Source organism: Aptenodytes forsteri, unplaced genomic scaffold (genome assembly GCF_000699145.1).
Source record: "Aptenodytes forsteri isolate BGI_AS27 unplaced genomic scaffold, ASM69914v1 Scaffold377, whole genome shotgun sequence".
Taxonomy (NCBI): Eukaryota; Metazoa; Chordata; class Aves; order Sphenisciformes; family Spheniscidae; genus Aptenodytes; species Aptenodytes forsteri.
In genome coordinates this window covers 259,324-262,822 of record NW_008796176.1, presented here as the reverse complement: position 1 = coordinate 262,822, position 3,499 = coordinate 259,324, and positions in this window count along the sequence as shown.

Here is a 3,499-nt window from a genome sequence, read left to right as displayed (position 1 = left end):
TAAAAAAAACAACAAGAACAAAACTATACATTCACAAAATATATTGTTGTCATTTGCCTATGGACATAAGTGAAAATATATTTTCTGAAACTTCTATGGTATTACTAAAATAAATACTTGTCTAGCACTCTGTTTAATTTGTAAGCAATCAAATATCGTCTGAAGTTCTGCTAAGCTTGTTGGTTGGTGGTTTTTTTATTTTCCTTTTTAAGGTACTTTTACCTTTTAATCTCAAAATTGCTATATAAATGCTCATTATTATTACAGTGATGACAATGGTCTCAGATTTGTTTTTTTTTGTCACAACAGATTATTTACAATTTAAAATGGTTGATGGACTATAGTCAACAGACATATCAAGGTAAAATGGTTTATTATTGCTGTTTTTTTTTATTTGTAACTTCAGTTGAATTGGAAAAAAATTTTAAAAATTATTACAGATACTAAGAATTTTAGGCAGCCTAAATGCTTTTGAAATTATACCTAAACATTTGGAAATATTTGGGAATTTGTTGACTAAAATTAATAACTGAGAGGATAAGAATTCTGGGCTAGAAGTATTAGCCAAATTATTGTGTTCTCACTGTGTATACTTCAAATAATGGTCAGCAGCAGCTCACTAGGTTACAGAAAAGACAATGTAGTGTCTCATAAGTGAGCCACTCAATAAGCACGTGGTTTAGTATGATCACAGCTGAAGGGTCTAGATCCAGAGATGAATTAGGTAGATTCTTGCTCGAAGTTCCTGGCCAAAGGTGCTTCTTCCCATCTCCCTCCCAATGGTCAACCCTGATGTCAATTTGCAACTTGTTATTCTGACTGATTAATAAAGGCAACTGAATGAGGTGCTTATCACATTACTCGTTAGTGTCCCCGTAAGACAGACACTATAATTTTACCTGTTCGATTTGGCTGGAGCTTTGAACGCTTGGTTTGCAGTTTATTAACAGAGTGGATATTTCATCAAAATAATAAATCTATGGATATCTAATATTATGGCTACAGAGCATAATCTTTGTGTATAAAATATGCTCTATATCTGCATCTTGTTTCTGTGATAAATGAATGATTATGTGGATTTTCTGACAGCAGGACCTGTCATCTGTAGAAGTAGCAGAGAAACTGATATGTCAAAATGCTCCTAAATCCTTTCTTACTGGTGAGGTGGATACATCAAAATTGCTATTAGAAATCCATCATATTTTCATTAAATTATTAGAGCTTTTGTTATGATTCAGGAATACTATTTGGTTTGTGTGCATGCTTTTTCAGCTGATGGATGGATACTTCAGTGATGCCAAATACATAAACGTTAAAAAAAAAAGAAAAGGCACATCCTTAAATTTAAACTTATTTTAAATGACTTTTATTTGTAACACAGTGCTATTCCCACTCTCTTCATATACTACTCTGAAGAATGTTTCCCAAACAACAAGAAATTTCATTCACTTTTACAAGTTTTCTTGAAGGCAATTAAGATCACACGTAATTTAACTACTCCTCCCTATCCTTTGAAAAGTAAAGGGTTAAAGATTAAAAAAAAAAAAAATTAGTTGTGCTGCTTTGAATACAAGTTGAAAGATAAAATCAGCTGCCTCATGCATCTATAGGATTTGCATTATGAAATATAATGCTTCTTATATGGTATAGTTTTACAAAGATTTGTATAATTTTTAAGTGCTGCTCAAGGATTGTCAGTATGTAATTTGTATTCTGTTGAACGATAGCGCTGCAATGCAAGTGGAAAGAAATATTATCTGCACATTATATGTACAGCTTGTCCAGAGATCAGGGATCAGGATGCATGTAGATATTTCAATCCCGGCTACTCTTTATCAAGGATGGACTGCTCCATATATCTTTCAGAAGGGAAGTTTATGAGGTTCTTTAATAACTTCTCCAGTAGTGCAAGACTTTGTCATGTAAATTATCCTGTAGCACTTCATTCTAGATGCGCAGCATAATTCAGTTTGCTGAGTGATAGAAGGGTGTATAAGACAGAGGAGGAATAATCTAATTCTTGCTCTCTTACTTGTAAGTATAGTAATTACCTGGGTTGTAACCTTGACCCTTGTTATATGTTGGTCCTTGAAAATGACTGTGACTGAGTAGCATTCCTCTTGCAATTAAATGTAACCTTCAGTTTAATAATGTTTCCTGTTGTCAAGCAATAAATACTCCAGCAGTTTTTAATGTTCTACAAGTCAAATTAATGGAACTGATCTAAATTATTCCAGTAAATAAAATGTTATGATTTATCTTCCTCTACAATCAAACTCAGATAATCTCACAATAATACAATTTTAAGATACAATTAAAATACTCATTTTTTGTATGTACAGTTAATATTATAGGCATATAAAACACATCTTTATGCTATTGTATTACATTAATATATATATACAGTGACAGCTTATTTTCCTATGTGTCAGATAACAAAGTAGATCACACTGTCATGCATTTATCTTAAACTGTTTAAATCAGTCAAAACAGTCATAACTATAAATATACACATTATTTATGTGGGAGGGTAAGATTATAAATAAAGAATACTAACCAGCCTGTAGGAGAACTGTTGTTTTTACATTTTTCATTCTCTCTCATAAAATGAAATCTCAGACAGTCAGCTTTTGTTTGTACTGACATAATACTACTGGCCTTAGTACATATATGTGATCAATGAATTGGAATTCATGCCTAAAAAAGGGAAATAAACTAGGAAGTGAGGCAGGCAAGCTGGGAAAGGCAGAATTATACTGACATGTGGGACCACCACTGAACATAATTTGAAAAGGAATAAATGTCAAGTACTGTTTGATCACTTTGCACAGGTACTGTATCATTGTAAAATTACAAAAGACTCAGAGTCATAATTTCTCACATAAGCTTGAATAAATCAGTAATCAGCATGAAATCTACATTGCTCAACACAAATATCTGGTTTAAAGAAATGGAAACAATCACAATGCTTTAAGAAATATATTTGATAGGGAATTTTCCTATATGGTTGGTTTTCATTTGATAGTTCTGAATGATTGCTATCAAAATTATTCATGGGGCTATACTAGTTTCAATTAAATTTTAACCAGTAAAAGGTTTTTATATCAGTAGTGTTCATCTCAATCAGGAAAGAACTCAATGCATTTGATTTGTATGAGGATTGGGGCATGTGAAACATTATTGAGTATCCTACTCCATATTAAACAAAAAAAGAACTTAGTACCGAGGAAACCCGAGTTTCAACCTTTACTCAGCTTGAATTAGAGTCAGTATCCAAAAATCATAGAATCATAGAATCATTAAGGTTGGAAAAGACCTCTAAGATCATCGAGTCCAACCATCAACCCAACACCACCATGTCCACTAAACCATGTCCCTAAGCACCACATCTACTCGTCTTTTAAATACTTCCAGGGATCGTGACTCAACCACTTCCCTGGGCAGCCTGTTCCAATGTTTAACCACTCTTTCAGTAAAGAAATTTTTCCTTACATCCAAT